General features: G+C 36.4%; 2 non-coding genes across 2 annotated transcripts; one reads left to right on the top strand and one right to left on the bottom strand.

Moving 5' to 3' along the window:
• Positions 1–6,295: 6,295 nt before the first annotated feature.
• Positions 6,296–6,399, bottom strand: LOC130951853 (small nucleolar RNA R71). The gene has a single exon (XR_009074127.1). It is a non-coding gene; the product is annotated as a small nucleolar RNA R71 (small nucleolar RNA).
• Positions 6,400–14,170: 7,771 nt separating this feature from the next.
• Positions 14,171–14,274, top strand: LOC130956693 (small nucleolar RNA R71). The gene has a single exon (XR_009077190.1). It is a non-coding gene; the product is annotated as a small nucleolar RNA R71 (small nucleolar RNA).
• The last annotated feature ends 12,655 nt before the right edge of the window (positions 14,275–26,929 follow it).

The following is a 26,929-nucleotide window of genomic DNA, read 5'->3' as shown; positions in this document are numbered from 1 at the left end:
GCTTATCTTTTGAAAAATACCAAGTGATGAGAATTGCCTTCGAGCTTGTAACTCTTCTTGAATTACATGATTTGGCCACCATGTGATTTGAGCCTTATTTTGTGATTAGGCAACCTCTTGATGGATGATGTTGTGCATTTACCTTAATGCATTGTATTTTATGATTATATGCATCCATATGTGTTTGGCTTGAATGCTTTCATGCTTCTTTAATGCTTGTTTTACCTTACAAGTTCACTTAAAGCATCTCAAGCATAGTAGAATGAGTAAAGTACATGCTTCTTTTGTGACATAACTTTTATGCTAATGTGGGTTCTAAACCGCGCAATTTAGAATTCACACACTTATTTGTCATTAATGTCACACTAATTCACTCACTCAATTCTAGTGATTTACCTCATTCCAACAATTATGCTTCCTTGCTTTTGTATTACCCTACCTTATGGTGTTATATTTTTGTTTTTCATGATGAATGCACCACAAGTAATAACGGAAGCAAGACTAAGAACACATAGCAATCCGGAGAGTCGTCGTACCCCTTGCTCATCTTTGAGTGCACCGAGGACGGTGCAAACTTTTAAGTGTGGGGAGGTTGTCCGACCGTTCGGCGATTTTGGGTGACAAGTTTCTAATCCCAACACTTTTGCATTTCATTCTAGGATTTTAGGATTTTTACTTGCATTCTCTTAATTTTTGCATATGTATACACAATAAGCTAGTCAAAATAATAAAAAATTTTTTCAAGATTTCTATCTATAGGGCACCTTAATTGATTTGAGTGAAAACTTTTCATAGAACTTGCTTGAATCATATATATATATATATATATATATATATATATATATATATATATATATATATATATATATATATATATATATATATATATATATTGTGGATCATATTTTTTAGCTAAGAACACAAGCAAGTGAGATTTGAGCCTAATGGTGTGGTTACATCTTGTAACCACTTATTTTCCTTCTTGTGCGCATTATTCTCTTCCTATGATTGTAATCTTTTATTTGTTTGATTCTTTATGTCCATTATTTTGTGTATACATACATTTATATGATTGAGGCCATCATTTCATTAGCTCACTTATCCAAATAGCCAACCCTTTTATATTCCTTTGTTAGCCAATTTGAGCCTACGCTTAACCCACTTGTTCTTATTTTAGCACATTACAAGCCTTAAAGCGAAAAACAATAAATGTCCTTATTTGGATCTTTGATTAGCTTAGGCTAGAGTGTGTGAGTATCATTCAAGTGTGGGAACCTTGGGAGATTGGGTGAATAAAAGGGTAATTTTGTATTGTTATTGAAAATATTGGGAATTGGGTACATACTCATGTATTGATCAAATGTAAAACCTTATGCATTGAGATTCTTGTATATAGAAAAAAAAATGAGAAAAACAAAAGAGAAAGAAAAAAAATAATATGGAAAAGAAAAAAATATATATAGAAAAAGAAAGAAAAAGAAGAAAAAAAAAGAAAGGAATAAAAAGGGGACAAAATGCCCCAAATCAAAGTATAGTCCAATAAAATCAATGCATAGGTGTTGTGAAATTAAAAAGGAATACATGAGTATGTGAAAGAGTGAAAAATGGGTAGTTAGGTTGGAATTTAATTGTATAGGATGTCATAGGTTAGGTGGAAAGTTTAAGCTTATCAAAGATTCAAATTTCAAGCTCACTTAACCATATATGCATCCTACCTTAACCCTAGCCCCATTACAACCTATGAAAAGACCTCATGATATATGTATGCATGCATGAAATATTTGTTGATTGTTAGAAGAAAAACAAATCTTGGAAAACATGATTAGGAGAGAATTGAGTGAATCAACCCTAAACACTTGAGCAAATAGAGTGCAAACACTTCCGGTGAGGGTTCGATGCTCAATTACATGTTTTCACCTATGATCATCTCTTCATGCAAGTTTGTAAAAATATTTAATAACTCAATTCAATTGTGGATTAGACTTGCTAGTCCTTAGCCCTTGTGCTTATATATGCTTCTTGGGAATTGATTTATTTTGACCAAGCAATTGCATTCATCTAGATAGTTGCATGTAGGTAGATTGCATTTAGTTAGTTTCCATTGAATAAATGCCATATCCTTACTTCATTCTTGGTTTAAGCATGAGGACATGCTTGGTTTAAGTGTGGGGAGGTTGACAAACCCCGTTTTGACGGTTTATCTTGTATTGATTTTAAGAGATTTTATCACCTTTTACCCACATTTATTCAATGAAATAGCATGGTTTTGTGATTGTCTCCTTATTTGTGCTTAGATGTGAAAGCATGCTTTTTAGGCCTTTAATTTGATGATTTTAATCTCCCTTTGATTCCACTAGATGCCTTGATATGTTTGCTAGTGATTTCAGATTGAAAAGGGCTAGTAATGGATCAAAGGAGTGAAAAGGAAAGCATACAAAGTGGAGAAATCATGAAAAGTCAAAGAAGTTGAACTCGCCCATGGACGCGCGCGCGCACCTGGCGCTTGCGCGCACCTGCGAATTACCCCATGGACGCGTACGCGTGATGTGCGCGTACGCGTCGGTGTTGGTTTATGATTTTTTTAATGAAAACGTGGCCAACGAATTCTGAAGGGTTGTGGGGCCCAATCCTAACCAACTTTGGCGCCAAAGATGCTATTTAAAGCCAAGGATTGAAGAGCAAAGGGAATTCCAACTCATTAGTACATTACACACATTAGGAGTAGTTAGAGTTAGTTTCTAGAGAGAGAAGCTCTCACTTCTCTCTAGAATTAGGATTAGGATTAGTTCTTAGATCTAGGTTTTAATCTTTGCTTTCTTCTCCTTCTATCTCTCAATTCTTTGTTGCTACATTCATCTCTCTTCCATTCTTTTGTTGTAATTTCCTTTATGTTGTTCTTACATTTTGTTGTAGATCTAGTATTGTTCCTTCTACTTTCTTCCAATTCAATAAGAGGTAATTCATAATAATTGTTCTTCTTTGCTTTTCTATTATTGATCTCTTGCCTTTATAGTTAGATCTCTCTTTAATTCTTGCAATTTATATTGTTTACTTGTATTGCACTCTATGTGTTTGTTGAAATGCCTCTTCTAGATTTAGTGTAGATTTTGTTCCTCTTGGCCTAGGTAGAGTAATTAGTGACACTTGAGTTATCTAATTCCTTTGTTGATTGATAATTGGAGAGATTGCTAATTGGTTTGGAGTGCACTAAAGCTAGTCTTTCCTTGGGAGTTGCTAGAACTTGTGGCTCAAGTCAATTCATCCACTTGACTTTCCTTTATCTAGTAAGGGTTAACTAAGTGGTAGCAATGAACAATTCTCATCACAATGAGAAGGATAACTAGGATAGGACTTCTAATTTTCATACCTTGCCAAGAGCCTTTTATAGTTATTAGTTTACTTTCATTGCCATTTACTTTCATGCCTCTTATCAAAACCCCAAAACAACTCAAACCAATAACAAGACACTTTATTGTAATTCCTAGGGAGAACGACCCGAGGTTTGAATACTTCGGTTTATAAATTTAGGGGTTTGTTTTAGTGACAAACAACTTTTTGTATGAAAGGATTATTGCTTGGTTTAGAAACTATACTTCGACGAGATTTTATTTGAGAAATTCTAAACCATCAAAAATCCATTCGTCAGTAACCATTGACAACGGTGATGCCCTACATACAGCTTGCCATGGAAAGGAGTAAGAAGGATTGGATGAAGGCAGTAGGAAAGCAGAGATTCAGAAGGAGCACAGCATCTTCATACACCTATCTGAAATTCCTATCGATGATCTACATAAGTATTTCTATCATTATTTTCAGTTTATTTATTATTATTATTCAAAAACTCCATAACCATTTATTATCCGCCTGACTGAGATTTACAAGATGACCATAGCTTGCTTCATACCAACAATCTCCATGGGATCGACCCTTACTCACGTAAGGTTTATTACTTGGACGACCCAGTGCACTTGCTGGTTAGTTATGCGAGGTTGTGAAGAAAGTGCTGAGTTAGTAAATGCGCACACCAAGTTGAATGTCATTATAAGATATCACAATTTCGTGCACCAAGTTTTTGGCGCCATTGCCGGGGATTGTTCGAGTTTGGACAATTGACGGTTCATCTTGTTGCTCAGATTAGGTAATTTTCTTTTTTGTTTTATTTTCAAAAATTTTTCAAAAATCCTTCAAAAATTTATCACCTATTTTCGAAAATTTTCAGAGTTTTCAAGAATGAATTCTAGAGTTTCATATAACATGTTTTAGCTTGGCTGGCTATTAAGCCATGTCTAATTCATAGGATTTTGATTGAGGACTTTTGGATTCATTACTTTCTTTTTCCTATATGTTTTTCAAAAAATATAAAATAAAATACAAAAAATAATAAAATCATAAAAATCAAAAATATTTTTGTGTTTTTTGTTTGAGTCTTGTGTCATGTTTTAAGTTTGGTGTCAATTGCATATTCATATTGTTCTTGCATTTTTCGAAAAAATTCATGCATTCATAGTGTTCTTCATGATCTTCAAGTTGTTCTTGGTAAGTCTACTTGTTTGATCTTGATAATTTCTTGTTTTGTGTTCTTTGTTGTTTTTCATATGCATCTATGCATTCATAGTGTCTAAGCATTGCAAATTTCTAAGTTTGGTGTCTTGCATGTTTTCTTTGCATCAAAAATTTTTCAAAAATATGTTCTTGATGTTCATCATGGTCTTCAAAGTGTTCTTGGTGTTCATCTTGACATTCATAGTGTTCTTGCATGCATCATGTGTTTTGATTCATAATTTTCATGTTGTGAGTCATTTTTTATGTTTTTCTCTCTCATAATTAAAAAATTCAAAAATAAAAAATATCTTTTCCTTTTTTTTTCTCTCAAAATATCGAAAATTTGGGTTGACTTAGTCAAAAAAAAAATTTTAAAATTAGTTGTTTCTTGTAAGTCAAGTCAAATTTTCAAATTTTAAAAATCTTTTTTTTAAAACATTTTCAAAAATTAAATCTTTTTCATTTTTCTTATTAATTTACAAAAATCCTTTAAAATATTTTTCAAAAATCTTTTTCTTAGTTTTATCTTTATTTTCGAAAATTATGCTAACAATTAATATGATTGATTCAAAAATTTGAAGTTTGTTACTTTCTTGTTAAGAAAAGTTCAATCTTTAAATTCTAGAATCATATCTTTTAGTTTCTTGTTAGTCAAGTAATTAATTTTAATTTTAAAAATTAAATCTTTTCCAACCATATCTTTTTAATCATATCTTTTTATCATATCTTTTTCAAAATTTTATCTTTTTTGTCAAAAATTTAATTTCAAAATATCTTCTTATCTTCTTATCTTTTCAAAATTGACTTTCAAATCTTTTTCAACTAACTATTTGACTTTTTGTTTATTTCTTATCTTTTTCAAAACCACCTAACAACTTTTCTCTCTCTAATTTTCAAAAATACCTCCCTTTTTTTCAAAAATTCTTTTTAATTAATTAATTATTTTAAATTTTAATTTTAATTTTATTTCTTATCTTAATTTTTGAAAATCATTAACTCCTTTTCAAAATTATTTTCGAAAACTTCTGTCTCTCATCTTATTCTATTTATTTATTCATTTACTAACACTTCTCTTCATCTCAAATCTCTGCCCCTATCCTCACCCTTGTGTTTGGATTCTCCTTTCTTTATTCCCTTCTTCTTCTACTAACATAAAGGAATCTCTATATTGTGACATAGAGGATTCCTCTTCCTTTTCTGTTCTCTTCCTGCTCATATGAGCAGGAACAAGAAAAAAGGCATTCTTGTTGAAGCTGATCCAGAACCTGAAAGGACTCTGAAGAGAAAACTAAGAGAAGCTAAATTACAACAATCCAGAGACAACCTTGCTGAAATTTTCGAACAAGAAAAGGAGATGGCAGCCGAACCCAACAACAATAATGCAAGAAGGATGCTTGGTGATTATACTGCACCTACATCCAAGTTTGATGGAAGAAGCATCTCAATTCCTGCCATTGGAGCAAACAATTTTGAGCTGAAACCTCAATTAATTGCTCTAATGCAACAGAACTGCAAGTTTCATGGACTTCCATAAGAAGATCCCTACCAGTTCTTGACTGAGTTCTTGCAGATCTGTGAGACTGTTAAGACTAATGGAGTAGATCCTGAAGTCTACAGGCTCATGCTTTTCCCTTTTGCTATAAGAGACAGAGCTAGAACATGGTTGGACTCTCAACCTAAAGATAGCCTGGACTCTTGGGATAAGCTGGTCACGACCTTCTTGGCTAAGTTTTTTCCTCTTCAAAAGCTGAGCAAGCTTAGAGTGGATGTTCAGACCTTCAAACAAAAAGATAGTGAATCCCTCTATGAAGCTTGGGAAAGATACAAGCAGATGACCAAAAGATGTCCTTCTGACATGTTTTCAGAATGGACCATGATAGATATATTCTATTATGGTCTATCTAAGTTCTCTAAGATGTCACTGGACCATTCTACAGGGGATCCATTCTCCTAAAGAAAGCGCCTGCAAAAGCTCAAGAACTTATTGACATGGTTACAAATAACCAGTTCATGTACACTTCTGAGAGGAATTCCGTGAATAATGGAACGCCTCAAAAGAAGGGAGTTCTTGAAATTGATGCTCTGAAATGCCATATTGGCTCAGAACAAAATGTTGACTCAGCAAGTCAACATGATTTCTCAAAGTCTGAATGGATGGCAAAATGCATCCAACAGTACTAAAGAGGCATCTTCTGAAGTAGAAGCTTATGATCCTGAGAATCCTGCAATGGCAGAGGTAAATTACATGGGTGAACCTTATGGAAACACCTATAATTCATCATGGGGAAATCATCCAAATTTCTCATGGAAGGATCAACAAAAGCCCCAACAAGGCTTTAATAATGGTGGAAGAAATAGGCTCAGCAATATCAAGTCTTATCCATCATCTTCTCAAAAACAGACAGAGAATTCTGAGCAGAGTACCTCTAACTTAGCAAATTTAGTCTCTGATCTATCTAAGGCCACTTTAAGTTTCATGAGTGAGACAAGGTCCTCCATCAGAAATTTGGAGGCACAAGTGGGCCAGCTGAGTAAGAAAGTAACTGAAACTCCTCCTAGTACTCTCCTAAGCAATACTGAAGAGAATCCAAAAAGAGAGTGCAAGGCCATTGACATAATCAAAATGGCCGAACCTAGGGAGGAAGGAGAGGACGTGAATCCCAATGAGGAAGACCTCATGGGACGTCTCTCAGGCAAGAAGGAGTCTCCTATTGAGGACCTAAAGGAAGCTGAGGCTCATATAGAGACCATAAAGATTCCATTAAACCTCCTTCCGCCATTCATGAGCTCTGAAGACTATTCTTCCTCTGAAGAGGATGAAGATGTAACTGGAGATCAAGTTGCTCAATATCTAGGAGCTATCATGAAGCTGGATGCCAAGTTATTTGGTAATGAGACTTGGGAAGGTTAACCTCCCTTGCTCATTGGTGAACTAGATACATGGGTTCAACAAACTTTACCTCAAAAAAAATAAGATCCTGGTAAATTCGTAATACCCTGCACCATAGGCACCATGATCTTTGAAAAAGCTCTGTGTGACCTAGGGTCAGGCATAAATCTTATGCCACTCTCTGTAATGGAGAAGCTGGGGATCATTGAGATACAGCGTGCCATATTTTCATTGCAAATGCCAGACAAGTCAGTCAGACAAGCTTATGGATTGGTAGAGGACGTGTTGGTAAAGGTTGAAGGCCTTTACATCCCTGCTGATTTCATAATCTTAGACACTAGGAAAGAGGAGGATGAATTCATCATCCTTGGAAGACCTTTCCTAGCCAGCAGGGCTGTGATAGATGTTAACAGAGGAGAATTAGTCCTTCAATTGAATGGGGACTACCTTGTGTTTAAGGCTCAAGGATCTTCTTCTTTAACAATGGAGAGGAAGCATGAAAAGCTTCTCTCAGTACAGAGTCAAACAAAGCCCCCACAATCAAACTCTAAGTTTGGTGTTGAGAGGCCATAGCCAAACTCTAAGTTTGGTGTTGAATCCCCACATCCAAACTCTAAGTTTGGTGTTGAGAGTCTACAACATTGACCTGATCAATTGTGAGGCTCCATGAGAGCCCACTGTCAAGCTAGTGACATTAAAGAAGCGCTTATTGGGAGGCAACCCAATTTTTATTTATGTAATTTTATTTTTCTTTTATTGTTCTTTAATGTTTTATTAGGTTCATGATCATGTGGAGTCACGAAAAAAATACTAAAATTAAAAACAGAATAAAAAACAACAGAAGAAAAATCACATCCTGGAGGAAGGACTTACTGGCGTTCAAACGCCAGTAAGGAGCATCTGGCTGGCGTTCAACGCCAGAACAGAGCATGGATCTGGCGTTGAACGCCAGAAACAAGCAGCATCCTGGCGTTTGAACGCCAGGAATATACTCTGAGGAGAGCTAGCGCTGAACGCCAGAAACAAGCATGGAACTGGTGTTCAACGCCAGAAACATGCTGCAATTGGGCGTTGAACGCCCAACATAAGCATCACTTCGGCGTTTAAACGCCAGAATTGTATGCAAAGGCGTTTTACATGCCTAATTGGTGTTCAACGCCAGAAACATGCTGCAATTGGGCGTTGAACGCCCAACATAAGCATCACTTCGGCGTTTAAACGCCAGAATTGTATGCAAAGGCGTTTTACATGCCTAATTGGTGCAGGGATGTAAATCCTTGACACCTCAGGATCTGCGGACCCCACAGGATCATCTCAGGATCTGTGGACCCCACAGGATCCCCACCTACCTCAACTCACCTTCTCTCCTCTTCTTCATATTCATCCTCTCTTCCCCATAAACTCTCTTCCCCATAAACACTCTTCCCCAAAAATCCTTCACCAATCACCTCAATCTCTCATTCCAATTATCCCCCTTTCACCACTCACATCCATCCACTCTTTCCCATAAACCCCACATACCTTCAAAATTCAAAATTTCTTTCCCACCCAAACCCACCCTAAATAGCCGAACCTACCCCCTCTCCCTTCACTATATAAACCCCTCCATCCTTCTTCATTTTTCACACAACCCAACCCCCTCTTCTACACCTTGGCCGAATACACCTCCCCCCTCCCCCACTCTCCTCCATATTTTCTCTTCCTCTTCTTCTTTTCTTTCTTCTTTTTCTCGAGAGCGAGCAATATTCTAAGTTTGGTGTGGTAAAAGCATAGCTTTTTGTTTTTCCAAAACCACCTATGGCACCTAAGACCGGAGAAACCTCTAGAAAAGGGAAAGGAAAGACAAAAGCTTCCACCTCCGAAGTCATGGGAGAGGAGAGTTCAACTAACCAGCAAGTGTACTGGGTCATCCAAGTAATACCTTACGTGAGTAAGGGTCGATCCCACAGAGATTGTTGGTATGAAACAAGCTATGGTCATCTTGTAAATCCCAGTCAGGCAGATTTAAATGGATTAAGAGATTATTGGTTTAAATAATGATAATAAAATAAATAGAAAATAAAGATAAAGTTACTCATGTAATTCAATGGTATGAATTTCAGATAGGTGTATGGAGGTGATGTGTTCCTTCTGAATCTTTGCTTTTCTACTTCTTCCTTCCAGTTTTTTTATCACTCCTTTCTATGGCAAGCTGTATGTAGGGCATCACCGTTGTCAATGGCTACATCCCATCCTCTCAGTGAAAATGGTCCAAATGCTCTGTCACAGCACGACTAATCATCTGTCGATTCTTAATCAGGTTGGAATAGAATCCAGCGATTCTTTTGCGTCTGTCACTAACGCCCAGCCTTCAGGAGTCTGAAGCTCGTCACAGTCATTCAATCCCGGAATCCTACTCGGAATACCACAGACAAGGTTAGACTTTCCGGATTCCCATGAATGCCGCCATCAATTCTAGCTTATACCACGAAGATTCTGATTAAGGAATCCAAGAGATATGCGCCCGGTCTAAGCTAGAACGGAAGTGGTTGTCAATCACGCGCGTTCATAAGTGAGAATGATGATGAGTGTCACGGATCATCACATTCATCAAGTTGAAGTGCAACAAATATCTTAGAATAGGAATAAATCGAATTGAATAGAAAATAGTAGTAATTGCATTGAAACTTGAGGTACAGCAGAGCTCCACACCCTTAATCTATGGAGTATAGAAACTCCACCGTTGAAAATACATAAGTGAAAGGTCCAGGCATGGCCGAATGGCCAGCCCCCAAAATGTGATCACAGGATCCAGGATGTCTAATATGATAGTAAAAAGTCCTATTTATACTAGACTAGCTACTAGGGTTTACAGAAGTAAGTAATTGATGCATAAATCCACTTCTGGGGCCCACTTGGTGTGTGCTTGGGCTGAGCTTGATCTATCCACGAGCTGAGGCTTCTCTTGAAGTTGAACGCCAAGTTGTAACGTGTTTTGGGCGTTCAACTCTGGTTCGTGACGTGTTTCTGGCGTTTGACTCCAGAATGCAGCATGGAACTAGCGTTGAGCGCCAGTTTACATCGTCTAATTATGAATAAAGTATGAACTATTATATATTGCTAGAAAGCTCTGGATGTCTACTTTCAAACGCCGTTAAAAGCGCACCATTTGGAGTTCTGTAGCTCTAGAAAATCCATTTCGAGTGCAGGGAGGTCAATTCCAACAGCATCAGCAGTCCTTTGTCAGCCTTCTATCAGAGTTTTGCTCAGGTCCCTCAATTTCAGCCAGAAAATACCTAAAATCATAGAAAAATACACAAACTCATAGTAAAGTCCAGAAATGTGAATTTAGCATAAAAACTAATGAAAACATCCCTAAAAGTAACTAGATCATACTAAAAACTATCTAAAAACAATGCCAAAAAGCGTATAAATTATCCGCTCATCACAACACCAAACTTAAATTGTTGCTTGTCCCCAAGCAACTGAAAATCAAATAGGATAAAAAGAAGAGAATATACTATAAATCCCAAAATATCAATGAATATTAATTCTAATTATATGAGCGGGACTTGTAGCTTTTTGCTTCTGAACAGTTTTGACATCTCACTTTTTCCTTTGAAGTTCAGAATGATTGGCTTCTATAGGAACTCAGAGTTCAGATAGTGTTAATTGATTCTCCTAGTTAAGTATGTTGATTCTTGAATACAGCTACTTTTATGAGTCTTGGTCGTGGCCCTAAGCACTTTCTTTTCCAGTATTACCACCGGATACATAAATGCCACAGACACATGACTGGGTGAACCTTTTCAGATTGTGACTCAGCTTTGCTAGAGTCCCCAGTTAGAGGTATCCAGAGCTCTTAAGCACACTCTTTTTGCTTTGGATCACGACTTTAACCACTCAGTCTCAAGCTTTTCACTTGGACCTGCATGCCACAAACACATGGTTAGGGACAGCTTGATTTAGCTACTTAGGCCTGGATTTTATTTCCTTGGGCCCTCCTATCCATTGATGCTCAAAGCCTTAGATCCTTTTTACCCTTGCCTTTTGGTTTTAAGGGCTATTGGCTTTTTCTGCTTGCTTTTTTTTTCTTTTTCTTTCTAATTTTTTTTTTCGCCATAATTTTTTTTTCTTTTTTTCTTTTCGCAAGCTTGTGTTCTTCACTACTTTTTCTTGCTTCAAGAATCAATTTCATGATTTTTTAGATTATCAATAGCATTTCTCTTTGTTCATCATTCTTTCAAGAGCCAACAATTTTAACATTCATAAACAATAAGATCAAAATTATGCACTGTTTAAGCATTCATTCAGAAAACAAAAAGTATTGTCACCACATCAATATAATTAAACTAAATTCAAGGATAAATTTGAAATCCATGTACTTCTTGTTCTTTTGAATTAGAAACATTTTTCATTTAAGAGAGGTGAAGGATTAATGGAATTATTCATAGCTTTAAGACATAGTTACTAACTACTAATGATCATGAAGTAAAGACACAAAACATAGATAAACATATAACATAAAAACCAAAAAACAGAAAAGATTTAAGAACAAGGAATGAGTCCACCTTAGTGAGGGTGGCACCCTTTTGAAGGACTAATGGTGCTTTTGAGCTCCTTTATGTCTCTTCCTTGCTTCTGTTGCATGATTCCTAGTGATTTTGGTATTCCTATCCTTAGTTGTTTTCAATAATTATGTGGAGGAACATGTATCCCCTGAGGTATCTCAGGGATTTCTTGATGAGGGAATTCCTCATGCTCTCTTGATGTGCAATCAAATGCTCTTCTACTGAGCTATGGACCCTTGAGATGAATCTCTCCATCTCCTATGACTCAGAGGTGGAAAAAATTTTTTTTGTCTTCCCTTTTCTCTCTCTTCTTTTTTTTTAGGTTTCTCTGGCCTTAGGTGCCATCAATGGTAATGGAAAAATAAAAAAGCTATGCTTTTACCACACCAAACTAAGAAGAAAGAATGGAAGAAGAAGAAGATATGGAGATGTGAGTGGTGAAGAGGTAATAGGAAAGAGAGATTGAGGTGATTGGTGGAGAAGAGAGAAGGTGAGTTGAGGTAGGTGGGGATCCTGTGGGGTCCACAGATCCTGAGGTGTCAAGAATTTACATCCCTGCACCAATTAGGCATGTAAAATGCCTTTGCATGCAATTCTGGCGTTTAAATGCCGAAGTGATGCATGTTCTGGGAGTTCAACACCCATGTGCAGCATGTTTCTGGCGTTGAACGCCAGTTCTATGCTTGTTTCTGGCGTTCAACGCCAGATCCATGCTCTGTTATGGCGTTGAACGCCAGCCAGATGCTCCTTACTGGCGTTTAAATGCCAGTAAGTCCTTCCTCCAGGGTGTGATTTTTCTTCTGCTGTTTTTGATTCTGTTTTTAATTTTAATATTTTTTTCGTGACTCCACATGATCATGTACCTAATAAAACATAAAAGAACAATGAAAATAAAATAAAATTAGATAAATAAAAATTGGGTTGCCTCCCAATAAGCGCTTCTTTAATGTCAATAGCTTGACAGTGAGCTCTCATGGAGCTTCACAGATGTTCAGAGCATTGTTGGGACCTCCCAACACCAAACTTAGAGTTTGAATGTGGGGGTTCAACACCAAACTTAGAGTTTGGTTGTGGCCTCCCAACACCAAACTTAGAGTTTGACTGTGGGGGCTCTGTTTGACTCTGCATTGAGAGAAGCTGTTCATGCTTCCTCTCATTACCAAATAACTTGGCAATTAGCTTCATGATGGCTCCTAGATATTGAGCAACTTTCTCTCCAGTTACATCTTCATCCTCTTCAGAGAAAGAATAGTCTTCAGAGCTCATGAATGGCAGAAGAAGGTTTAATGGAATCTCTATGGTCTCTATATGAGCCTCAGATTCCTTTGGGTCCTCAATAGGAAACTCCTTCTTGGTTGGGAGATGTCCCATGAGGTCTTCCTCATTGGTATTCACGTCCTCCCCTTCCTCCTTGCATTCAGCCATATTGACTATATCAATGGCCTTGCACTCTCTCTTTGGATTCTCTTCTGTATTGCTTGGGAGAGTACTAGGAGGAGTTTCAGTTACTTTCTTACTCAGCTGGCCCACTTGTGCCTCCAAATTTCTAATGGAGGACCTTGTTTCACTCATGAAACTTAAAGTGGCCTTAGACAGATCAGAGACTATATTTGCTAAATTAGAGGAGCTCTGCTCAAAATTCTCTAACTGTTACTGAGAAGATGATGGAAAAGGCTTGCTATTGCTAAACCTGTTTCTTCCACCATTATTAAAGCCTTGTTGAGGCTTTTGTTGATCCTTCCATGAGAAATTTAGATGATTTCTCCATGATGAATTATAGGTGTTTCCATAAGGTTCACCCATGTAATTTACCTCTGCTATTGCAGGGTTCTCAGGATCACAAGCTTCTTCAGAAGCTGCCTCTTTAGTACTGTTGGATGCATTTTGCCATCCATTCAGACTTTGAGAAAACATGTTGACTTGCTGAGTCAACACTTTGTTCTAAGCCAATACTGCATTCAGAGCATCAATTTCAAGAACTCCCTTCCTCTGAGGCGTCCCACTATTCACGGAATTCCTCACAGAAGTGTACATGAATTAGTTATTTGCAACCATGTCAATAAGTTCTTAAGCTTCTGCAGGCGTTTTCTTTAGGTGAATGGATCCACCTGCAGAATGGTCCAATGACATCTTGAAAAACTCAGATAGACCATAATAGAATATATCTAATATGGTCCATTCTGAAAATATGTCATAAGGACACTTTTTGGTCATCTGCTTGTATCTTTCCCAAGCTTCATAGAGGGATTCACCATCTTTTTGCTTGAAGGTCTGAACATCCACTCTAAGCTTGCTCAGCTTTTGAGGAGGAAAGAATTTATCCAAGAAGGCCGTGACCAGCTTATCCCAGGAGTCCAGGCTATCTTTAGGTTGTGAGTCCAACCATGTTCTAGCTCTGTCTCTTACAACAAAAGGGAAAAGCATGAGCCTGTAGACTTCAGGATCTACTCCATTCGTCTTAACAGTCTCACAAATCTGCAAGAACTCAGTTAAAAACTGGTAAGGATCTTTAGATGGAAGTCCATAAAACTTGCAGTTCTGTTGCATTAAAGCAACTAATTGAGGTTTGCTCAATATTGTTTACTCCAATGGCAGGAATTGAGATGCTTCTTCCATCAAATTTGGACGTGGGTTTAGTAAAATCACCAAGCATCCTCCTTGCATTATTGTTGTTGGAAAATTTCAGAAAGGTTGTCTCTGGATTGTTGTAATTTATCTTCTCTTAGTTTCCTTTTCAGAGTCCTTTCAGGTTCAGGATCAGCTTCAACAAGAGTGCCTTTTTCCTTATTCCTGCTCATATGGAAGAGAAGAGAAAAAGAAAAGGAAGAAGAATCCTCTATGTCACAGTAAAGAGGATCATTATTATTAGTAGAAGAAGAAAGGAATAAAAGTGAAGAAGACTCCAAACACAAGGGTAAGGATAGAGGCAGTGATTGGAGATGAAAAGAGGTGAAGAGAGGTGTTACTAAATAAATAAATAAATAGAAGAAGAGAAGAGAGAGAATTCAAATATTAATTTTGAAAATCAATTAATGATTTTCGAAAATTAAAGATAAGATATAATTAAAATTAAAATTTAAAACAATTAAAAAGAATTTTTGAAAAAGAGATGAGATATTTTCGAAAGTTAAAGAGGGAAAAGTAGTTAGGTGGTTTTGAAAAAGATAAGAAACAAACAAAAAAGTCAAATAGTTAGTTGAAAAAGATATTAAAATCAAATTTGAAAAGATAAGAAGATAAGAAGTTAGATAAGATATTTTGAAATCAAATTTTTGAAAAAGATAAAATTTTGAAAAAGATATGATAAAAAGATAAGATAAGAAGATATGATAAAAGGATAGGATTGAAAAAGATTTAATTTTTAAAATTAAAATTAATTACTTAACTAACAAGAAACTAAAAGATATGGTTCTAGAATTTAAAGATTGAACCTTTCTTAACAAGAAAGTAACAAACTTCAAATTTTTGAATCAATCATATTAATTGTTAGCATAATTTCGAAAATTAAGATAAAATTAAGAAAAAGATTTTTTTTTGAAAAACATTTTAAAGAATTTTCGAAAATTAATAAGAAAAATGAAAAAGATTTAATTTTTGAAAAAGTTTTAAAAAGATAAGATTTTTTAAAATTGAAAATTTGACTTGACTTGTAAGAAACAACTAATTTTAAAAATTTTTGACCAAGTCAACTCAAATTTTTGAAAATTTGGAGAGAAATAAGAAAAAGATATTTTTTATTTTTAAATTTTTAATGATGAGAGAGAAAAACACAATTATGACCCAAAACATGAAAATTTTGGATCAAAACCAATTATGCATGCAAGAACACTATGAATGTTAAGATGAACACCAAGAACACTTTGAAGATCATGATGAACATCAAAAACATATTTTTGAAAAATTTTGATGCAAAGAAAACATGCAAGACACCAAACTTAGAATTCTTTAATGCATGGACACTATGAATGCAAAAATTCATATGAAAAACAACATACACACAAAACAAGAAAACATCAAGATCAAACAAGAAGACTTGTCAAGAACAACTTGAAGATCATGAAGAACTATGAATGCATGAATTTTCAAAAAATGCAAGAAAAAATTTTAAAGCATGCAATTGACACCAAACTTAAAAATTGACTCAAGACTCAAACAAGAAACACAAAATATTTTTGGTTTTTATGATTTTATGATTTTTTTGTATTTTTATTATTTTTTTTCGAAAATTATATTTTTGAAAAACGAAAATAAAGAAAAAATTTTTGAAAGATTTTTGAAAACTTTTTTGAAAGGAAAATAAAAAGAAAATTACCTAATCTGAGCAACAAGATGAACCGTCAGTTGTCCATACTCGAACAATCCCCGGCAACGGCGCCAAAAACTTGGTGGACGAAATTGTGATCATCAACAATGGCTCCAAAGGATTGGTGCTCTCAAACGTGAATCACACTTTATCACAACTCCGCACAACTAACCAGCAAGTGTACTGGGTCGTCCAAGTAATACCTTACGTGAGTAACGGTCGATCCCACAGAGATTGTTGGTATGAAGCAAGCTATGGTCATCTTGTAAATCCCAGTCAGTTGTCCATACTCGAACAATCCCTGGCAACGGCGCCAAAAACTTGGTGGACGAAATTGTGATCATTAACAATGGCTCCAAAGACTTGATGCTCTCAAACATGAATCACACTTTATCACAACTCCGCACAACTATCCAGCAAGTGTACTGGGTCATCCAAGTAATACCTTACGTGAGTAAGGGTCGATCCCACAGAGATTGTTGGTATGAAGCAAGCTATGGTCATCTTGTAAATCCCAATCAGGCGAATTTAAATGGATTAAGAGATTATTGGTTTAAATAATGATAATAAAATAAATAGAAAATAAAGATAAAGTTACTCATGTAATTCAATGGTGGGAATTTCAGATAGGTGTATGGAGGTGATGTGTTCCTTCTGAATCTTTGCTTTTCTACTTCTTTCTTCCAGTTTTTTTATCACTCCTTTCTATGGCAAGCTGTATGTAGGGCATCACCGTTGTCAATGGCTACATCCCATCCTCTCAGTGAAAATGGTCCAAATGCTCTGTCACAGCACGACTAATCATCTATCAGTTCTCAATCAGGTTGGAATAGAATCCAGTGATTCTTTTGCGTCTGTCACTAACGCCCAGCCTTCAGGAGCCTGAAGCTCGTCACAGTCATTCAATCCCGGAATCCTACTCGGAATACCACAGACAAGGTTAGACTTTCCGGATTCCCATGAATGCCGCCATCAATTCTAGCTTATACCACGAAGATTCTGATTAAGGAATCCAAGAGATATGCGCCCGGTCTAAGCTAGAACGGAAGTGGTTGTCAATCACGCGCGTTCATAAGTGAGAATGATGATGAGTGTCACGGATCATCACATTCATCAAGTTGAAGTGCAACAAATATCTTAGAATAGGAATAAATCGAATTGAATAGAAAATAGTAGTAATTGCATTGAAACTTGAGGTACAGCAGAGCTCCACACCCTTAATCTATGGAGTGTAGAAACTCCACCGTTGAAAATACATAAGTGAAAGGTCCAGGCATGGCCGAATGGCCAGCCCCCAAAATGTGATCACAGGATCCAGGATGTCTAATATGATAGTAAAAAGTCCTATTTATACTAGACTAGCTACTAGGGTTTACAGAAGTAAGTAATTGATGCATAAATCCACTTCTGGGGCCCACTTGGTGTGTGCTTGGGCTGAGCTTGATCTATCCACGAGCTGAGGCTTCTCTTGAAGTTGAACGCCAAGTTGTAACGTGTTTTGGGTGTTCAACTCTGGTTCGTGACGTGTTTCTGGCGTTTGACTCCAGAATGCAGCATGGAACTAGCGTTGAGCGCCAGTTTACATCGTCTAATTATGAATAAAGTATGGACTATTATATATTGTTGGAAAGCTCTGGATGTCTACTTTCCAATTCCGTTGAGAGCGCGCCATTTGGAGGTCTGTAGCTCTAGAAAATCCATTTCGAGTGTAGGGAGGTCAGATTCCAACAGCATTAGTAGTCCTTTGTCAGCCTTCTATCAGAGTTTTGCTCAGGTCCCTCAATTTCAGCCAAAAAATATCTGAAATCATAGAAAAACACACAAACTCATAGTAAAGTCCATAAATGTAAATATAGCATAAAAACTAATGAAAACATCCCTAAAAGTAACTAGATCATACTAAAAACTACCTAAAAACAATGCCAAAAAGCGTATAAATTATCCGCTCATCAATCCCTGAGGTCCCTTTCAAGCTCAAGAAAAATGAGTATACGGAGATCCGACATGAGACACAAAGAAGAGGTTGGGAAGTTCTAACCAACCCCATTCAACAAGTCAGAATCTTAATGGTTCAAGAGTTCTATGCCAATGCATGGATCACTAGGAACCATGACCAAAGTATGAACCCGAATCCAAAGAATTATCTTACAATGGTTCGGGGGAAATACTTAGATTTTAGTCTAAAAAATGTGAGGTTGGCCTTCAACTTGCCTACAATGCAAGAAAATGCACGCCCCTACACTAGAAGGGTCAACTTTAATCAAAGGTTGGACCAAGTCCTTCTGGACATATGTGTGGAAGGAGCTCAATGGAAAAGAGACTCCAAAGGCAAGCCGGTTCAATTAAGAAGACTAGACCTCAAGCCTGTGGCTAGAGGATGGTTGGAGTTCATCCAGCGCTCCATCATCCCCACTAGCAATCGATCTGAAGTTACTGTGGATCGGGCCATCATGATTCATAGCATCACGATTGGAGAGGAAGTAGAAGTTTATGAAGTCATCTCCCTTGAATTCTACAAAATAGCCGAAAAGCCCTCTACCTTAGCAAGGCTAGCTTTTCCTTATCTTATTTGCCATCTGTGTTACTCAGCTGGAGTTATCATAGAAGGAGATATCCCCATTGAGGAGGATAAGCCCATCACTAAGAAAAGGATGGAGCAAACAAGAGAGCCCACTCATGGAACCCAAGAGACGCATGAGGAAGCTCATCACCAAGAAATCCCGGAGATGCCTCAAGGGATGCACTTTCCTCCCAACAACTATTGGGAACAACTCAACACTTCTCTAGAAGATTTGAGTTACAATATGGATCAATTAAGGGTGGAACATCAAGAGCACTCCATCATTCTCTATGAAATTAGAGAAGATCAAAGAGCAATAAGGGAGGAGCAACAAAGGTAAGGAAGAGACATAGAAGAACTCAAGGACATCATTGGTTCTTCAAGAAGAAAGCGCCACCATCACTAAGGTGAACTCATTCCTTATTCTTATTTTTTCTGTTTTTCGGTTTTTATGCTTTATGTGTGTTTATGTTTTGTGTCTCTACCTCATGATCATTAGTATTGAGTAACTATGTCTTAAGGCTATGAATAATTCTATAAATCCTTCACCTCTCTTAAATGAAAAATGTTTCTAATTCAAAAGAACAAGAAGTATATGAATTTTGAAATTATCCTTGAATTTAGTCTAATTATATTGATGTGGTGACAATACTTTTTGTTTTCTGAATGAATGCTTGAACAGTGCATAATTTTGATCTTGTTGTTTATGAATGTTAAAATTGTTGGCTCTTGAAAGAATGATGAACAAAGAGAATGTTATTGACAATCTGAAAAATCATGAAAATTGATTCTTGAAGCAAGAAAAAGCAGTGAAAAAGCAAAAAAAATGGCGCAAAAAATTTTAAAAAAAAAAAGAAAAAGCAAGCAAAAAAAGCCAATAGCCCTTAAAACCAAAAGGCAAGGGTAAAAAGGATCTAACGCTTTGAGCATGAATGGATAGGAGGGCCCAAGGAAATAAAATTCAGGCCTAAGCGGCTAAATCAAGCTGTCCCTAACCATGTGCTTGTGGCATGCAGGTCCAAGTGAAAAGCTTGAGACTGAGTGGTTAAAGTCGTGATCCAAAGCAAAAAGAGTGTGCTTAAGAACTCTGGACACCTCTAACTGGGGACTTTAGCAAATCTGAGTCACAATCTGAAAAGGTTCACTCAGCTATGTGTCTGTGGCATTTATGTATCTGGTGGTAATACTGGAAAACAAAGTGCTTAGGGCCACGGCCAAGACTCATAAAAGTAGCTGTGTTCAAGAATCAACATACTTAACTAGGAGAATCAATAACACTATCTGAAATTCTAAGTTCCTATAGATGCCAATCATTCTAAACTTCAAAGGATAAAGTGAGATGCCAAAACTTTTCAGAAGCAAAAAGCTACAAGTCCCGCTCATCTAATTAGAACTAATATTCATTGATATTTTGGGATTTATAGTATATTCTCTTCTTTTTATCCTATTTGATTTTCAGTTGCTTGGGGACAAGCAACAATTTAAGTTTGGTGTTGTGATGAGCGGATAATTTATACGCTTTTTGGCATTGTTTTTAGGTAGTTTTTAGATCTAGCTACTTTTAGGGATGTTTTCATTAGTTTTTATGCTAAATTCACATTTCTGGACTTTACTATGAGTTTGTATGTTTTTCTGTGATTTTAGATATTTTCTGACTGAAATTGAGGGACCTGAGCAAAACTCTGATAAAAGGCTAAAAAAGGACTGCTGATGCTGTTGGATTCTAACCTCCCTTCACTCGAAATAAATTTTTTAGAGCTACAGAACTTCAAATGGCGCGCTCTTAATGGCGTTGAAAAGTAGACATCCAGAGCTTTCCAGCAATATATAATAGTCCATACTTTATTCGTGATTAGAGCGCCAGTTCCATGCTGCATTCTGGAGTCAAACGCCAGAAACACGTCACGAACCAGAGTTAAACGCCAAAAACACGTTACAACTTGGCGTTCAACTCCAAAAGAAGCCTCTGTACATGTAAAGCTCAAGCTCAGCCCAATCACACACCAAGTGGGCCCCGGAAGTGGATTTCTACATCAATTACTTACTTCTGTAAACCCTAGTAGCTAGTCTAGTATAAATAGAACGTTTTACTATTGTACCGGAGTCTTCTTTTTTTGACCGATCCTGGACCCTGGATTGTATTTTTTGATCCTGTGATCACATTTTGGGGGCTGGCCATCGGCGATGCCTGAACCTTCATCACTTATGTATTTTTCAACGGTGGAGTTTCTACACACCATAGATTAAGGGTGTGGAGCCCTGTTGTACCTCGAGTTTTAATACAACTACTACTATCTTTTATTCAAATACAATCTTATTTCTGTTCTAAGATACTACTCGTACTTCAATCTGATGGATGTGATGATCCGTGACACTCATCATCATCCGTCCCTATGAGCGTGTGCCTGACAACCACTTCCGTTCTACAAGCGAAAGCTAGAGTGTGTATCTCTTGGATTCCTGATGCACGATGCATGGTTGCCCTCGCCTGACAACCGAGCCTTCCATTCCGTGAGATCAGAATCTTCGTGGTATAAGCTAGAATTGATGGCGGCATTCATGAGAATCCGGAAAGTCTAAACCTTGTCTGTGGTATTCCGAGTAGGATTCCGGGATTGAATGACTGTGACGAGCTTCAAACTCGCGATTGTTGGGCGTGATGACAAACGCAAAAGAATCAAGGGATTCTATTCCGACATGATCGAGAACCAACAGATGATTAGCCGTGCCGTGACAGAGCATTTGGACCATTTTCACTGAAAGGATGGGATGTAGGCATTGACAACGGTGATGCTCTACATACAGCTTGCCATGGAAAGGAGTAAGAAGGATTGGATAAAGGCAGTAGGAAAGCAGAGATTCAGAAGGAGCACAGCATCTTCATACGCCTATCTGAAATTCCCATCGATGATCTACATAAGTATTTCTATCTTTATTTTTAGTTTATTTATTATTATTATTCGAAAACTCCATAACCATTTATTATCCGCCTGACTGAGATTTACAAGATGACCATAGCTTGCTTCATACCAACAATCTCCGTGGGATCGACCCTTACTCACGTAAGGTTTATTACTTGGACGACCCAGTGCATTTGCTGGTTAGTTATGCGAGGTTGTGAAGAAAGTGCTGAGTTAGTAAATATGCACACCAAGTTGAATGTCATTATAAGAGATCACAGTTTTGTGCACCAGTGCTCATGGTAGCTTAGGAGGATCTTGAGAATGACTCAAATGAAGAAGAAGAATCTGAAGGTGAAGATAAAGACTGCTTCATAGCTGGAAACAACAATCTTGATGAGGTAAATTATTATGATTTGACCATAGATGATTTACATGCTATTATTGATGATCTCACTTTAAATACCTCAAAACTGCTTGACAAGTACAATGAATGCAGATCTGAAAGAGATGCGTTAAGAGCTGAAAATAATTTTTTAAAAGAAAAAGTGAAAGAAACTGAATGTGCTTTGGACATTATTGAAAAAAACATATTTCTAAAATCTGAACTTGAAAAATTAAAAGGAAAGCACATTGTGGATCCTTCTCATGAGTTAATTGCTAAAAATAAAAGATTAAATGATATGATCAAAAGGCTAAATGGTGACTTAGCAAAATTTGCTCAAAGTTCCAATAACTTGGACAAACTACTTGCAAGTCAAAGACCATTATTTGAAAAATCTGGTTTAGGTTACATAGCCAAGGAAGATGCAGCTTCCAATATTTCTTCTATAAAGTTTGTGGCTTCTTCATCAAATACCAAATCCATACCAAACAAATCTGGTATTAGATATGTTCCAACATTTGAAGAAAAATTTGATGAAGTGTGCACAAGTGAAACTGAGCCTTCACCAAGAACCGAACCAAGCTCAAACAGACCGGGTTTGGGATACATTTCAAAAAATGAGGTTGTTTTCAAGAAACCACCATTTTACAACAAAACCTCATATTCGAAAAGTTCAAATGTTTAAAGAAATTCTGGTGAAAATGCTTTTGCAAAGAAGAAAAATTTTAATAAAAATCAGTCTGTCAAAAGAAATGCATCTCCTCTAAAAACCAGAAAATTTCAACCCTTTAATCATTACAAGAAAATTAACTCACATCAATTTCAGTAACACACATAAGAAAATCATTGTGTTAATTGCAGGAAATTTGGTCACTCATATGCACAATGTTTCATTGAAAAGAGAGTTGTAGGAAACAAAGTCTACAATGTTGTTTGTGATTTCAATGCACTTGGGCAACCAAGATGGATTAACTTCAAAGGATCCAAATTAATTTGGATACCTAAGGCTGCTTGAAACTCTTCATGCAGATTTGCCTAGCATCCAAGAACAAAAAGGATGTGTGGTACATAGATAGTGGATGTTCAAGGCACATGACTGGAAGGTCAACTTATTTCATCAAACTAAACAAGTATGATGGAGGCTTTGTGACCTTTGGAGATGATGGTAAAGGTAAAATCATTGCTATTGGAAAATTAGGTAATGAACAATCTACTTTCATTGATGATGTATTCTTGGTATGTGGTTTGAAGCACAATCTTTTGAGTATAAGTCAGCTGTGTGACTTAGGATATTTAGTGACTTTCAAAAGACTTGAATGCTGTGTTGTTAATGAGAAAACAAATGAAATACTTTTTGTTGCCAAGCGTCTTATTAATATGTATGGACTTACACTTGATGAACTAAAGGATCAAAATATAGCTTGTCTTCATTCTAAAGAATCTGAAAAGTGGTTATGGCACAAGAGATTGGGCCATGCAAGTATGTTTCAAATAAACAAACTTGTAAAGAGAGAATTAGTAAGAGGTCTTCCTTTGATAAAGTTTGACAAAGACATGACTTGTGATGCTTGTCAAATGGGAAAACAAACAAAAAGTTCTTTTAAACCAAAGGAAGACATCTCTACTAAAAGACCACTTGAGTTGCTACACATTGATTTATTTGGTCCAACAAAAACTCAAAACCTATGTGGTAAACATTATGGTTTGGTGATTGTGTATGACTATACTAGGTTTGGTTGGGTTTTATTTCTTGCACACAAAAATGAAGCCTTTTTGGCCTTTGAACCTTTTTGCAGAAAAATTCAAAATAAAAATGATTTAAAAATCTCTTCTATAAGAAGTGATCATGGAACTAAATTTGAAAATAATTTATTTGAATCTTTTTGTGATAAATTTGGAATATCTCACAACTTCTCTTGTCCAAGGACACCACAACAAAATGGTGTTGTAGAAAGAAGAAATAGAAGCATACAAGAGATGACAATAGCTATTCTTTGTGAGAGTAATGTTCCAAAATCCCTTTGGGCTAAAGCGGTTAACACGGCTTGCCACATTTTGAATAGAACAATCATAAGAAAATTTTTTAAGAAAAACCCTTATGAACTTTGGAAAGTTTACCCACCAAACTTAGACTACTTGCACATCTTTGGATGCAAATTTTTTGTTTTAAATAATAAGGATAATTTGGGTAAATTTGATCCAAAGGCATATGAGTGTTTGTTTGTAGGATATTCTACAACTAGTAAAGCATATAGGGTTTATCATCAAGATGCTAGGATTATTGAGGAGTCCATACATGTTATATTTTGTGATACTAACTTGTTGCAAAGTATTTTGGAAGATTGTGATGCAGGAAATCAAGCTCAAAAGGACGTTGAAACTGTGCAAAATCAAGAAAATAGAAATTTTGCTCAACCTGACCCAGAAACTGCAGTTGCTAAAAATTCGAGAGACAATTCCATTTTGTCTCATGAATTTGAAGGAAATCCTGAAGCCAGCAGCATCCAGAATCCATAGGTACCTAAATCTACCTCCAAGTTCACCAGACCTCGTGAATGGAGATTCTTGAAGAACTATCCTGAGGAATTTGTTATTGGGGACGTCTCTCATGGAGTTAGAACACGGTCTTCAACTAGAAAGGCCAGTGAAGAGACAAACATTGTCCTTCTTTCTCAAATGGAGCCTCAGAATGTCAAAGAAGCCCTTATTGACCCCTCTTGGGTTAAAGCAATGGAGAATGAGCTTTTTGAGTTTGAGAAGAACCAAGTGTGGACTTTGGTTTCAAGGCCAAGTGAAAAGAAAGTGACCAGCACCAAGTGGATATTTCGGAACAAGTTAGGAGAAGATGGCAGCATTACAAGAAACAAAGCAAGGCTTGTGGCACAAGGATATGACCAAGAAGAAGGAATAGACTTTGATGAATCCTTTGTCCCTGTTGCCCGAATGGAAGCCATAAGACTTCTCTTAGCCTATGCTGCATTTTGTGGTTTTAAATTATATCAAATAGATGTGAAATGTGCATTTTTGAACAGTGTGATAGATAGAGAAGTGTATGTGGAGCAGCCACCTGGCTTTGAAAATAAAGAGCATTCTAATCATGTTTTCAAATTATCTAAAGCTCTCTATGGTTTAAGACAAGCTCCTAGAGCTTGGTATGAGAGACTTAGCTCTTTTCTTTTGAAAAATAGTTTTCAAAGAAGCACCACAGACACAACTCTATTTATCAAAAATTCTAATGATTCCTTTATTTTAGTCCAAATATATGTTGATGACATTATTTTTGGATCAGCCAAATATATCTCTTTGTTCTGAATTTGGAAAACTCATGAAAGTGAATTTGACAAGAGTATGATGGGTGAACTTAATTTTTTCCTTGGGCTGCAAATTAAACAAACCGAAAATAGTATTTTTATTCATCAAGAGAAGTATGTCAAGGAATTAGTTAAGAAATTTGGTATGGAAAATGTTAAACCCTTGGGAACTCCCATGCACCCTAATTCTAAATTAGATAAGGGAGAAATTGAAAAGGATATAGATGAAACGAGGTATAGAGGAATGATTGGTTCTCTTATGTACTTAACTTCCTCTAGACCCGATATTGTGCAAAGTGTTGGATTGTGTTCAAGGTTCCAATCCAAACCTAGAGTCACATCTTTCAGCAGTTAAAAGGATCATTAGATATGTTCATGGCACATCCAATTTTGGTCTGTAGTATCCTAAGATTGATGATTTTTTTGCAGTTGATTACTGTGATGCAGATTTTGCTGGTGATAAAATTAATAGAAAGAGCACTTCAAACTTATGCTGCTTCATTGGAATGTCCTTAAATGTTCGGTCAAGTAAGAAACAGCTAACAGTAGCGTTATCCACTACTAAGGCTGAGTATCACTACACCAAATTGGCCAAATAACTACACTTAATTTGTGAACCTTATTTTAAGGGTCTCTATTAATCAACATTGTGACACTTATACTCTTTATGTTTAAACCGTCATTGACTCTATGTCTCTCTCACTCTTTTTCTTTCTTTTTTTCTACTTTTCTATTTTTTCTAAAACTGTATTCAGCTTCTCACTACTATTTCAGATGAGATGAGAAGAGATGAAAAACAGAGAAAGTCACGCAACAACCTTCACCACGCTATAGTTCGCCGTTCGTCGTTCGTCGTCGTGATTTGCGTTACCATTCGCTGTTTATTGTGGCGGTTTGCGTTCGCCGTTCACCGTCCGCTGTCCCCCACGTCGTCCTTTCTCTTCCCCTTGAGTGCGAACCCTAATTCCTCATCCAACAAATTTTTACCTCTGCAATTTCTTTGTTGTTGCATAATGTTTTTTGTGCTGAAGTTGTTGCAATTGTTTGATCTTGGTGCTCTATTTTGTTGCAATTTATCGTAATGATTATATCCTCATGTTCATATTTGCTATTTTTTTTGAATTCTCTTATTTCTTTTTTCCGCACTCAACATGTTCGATGAAATGCTTCAACTAGATTTCTTTGAATTCTCTCTTTATTATTTCTTCTCTTGATATCTTTGATATTTTTGTGCCTTGATGACATCATGAATTGGTTAGTACTCTTCTTGAATGATGCAAATTGCTACACTAGAAATGAAAAAGCTAATTAGCTAAAAATGCTAATTGGAATAAAATATAAGTAAACTATCTTAAGCTCTAAGAAATTATAAGCCATACTAGGCACTGAATTTAGAAAATTAATGGTGTTGAATTCTTTTTCTATTCACAACATATTAAAAGCATTTGAATGGTAGTTAAAACTCAAATTTGTCGGCCAAATGTTATA

The sequence above is a fragment of the Arachis stenosperma genome, chromosome 1, assembly GCF_014773155.1.
Source record: "Arachis stenosperma cultivar V10309 chromosome 1, arast.V10309.gnm1.PFL2, whole genome shotgun sequence".
Taxonomy (NCBI): Eukaryota; Viridiplantae; Streptophyta; class Magnoliopsida; order Fabales; family Fabaceae; genus Arachis; species Arachis stenosperma.
The sequence above is the reverse complement of the archived record's forward strand: the minus strand, read 5'-3'. Positions and strand labels throughout refer to the sequence as shown.